Source organism: Aricia agestis, chromosome Z (assembly GCF_905147365.1).
Source record: "Aricia agestis chromosome Z, ilAriAges1.1, whole genome shotgun sequence".
Taxonomy (NCBI): Eukaryota; Metazoa; Arthropoda; class Insecta; order Lepidoptera; family Lycaenidae; genus Aricia; species Aricia agestis.
Genome location: NC_056428.1, coordinates 32,687,842 through 32,688,058, shown reverse-complemented (window position 1 = coordinate 32,688,058; position 217 = coordinate 32,687,842).

The following is a 217-nucleotide window of genomic DNA, read 5'->3' as shown; positions in this document are numbered from 1 at the left end:
AGTTTTGTCCCCGTCTGATAAGTTTTAAATGTGTCTCTAACTGATTACACAATAATAGGACATTAGAACGGCAATGGGACGACAATAACAAAACCTGTTTGAGAAACGCACAGGAGTTAAAGACGGCTTTAGAGAAATACAACCGGGCCATAGAGAGTAATAAAATGTATTATGCCAGTCCTCCTCTTGAAGACTTCAGAAGTGATGAGGAAGTATT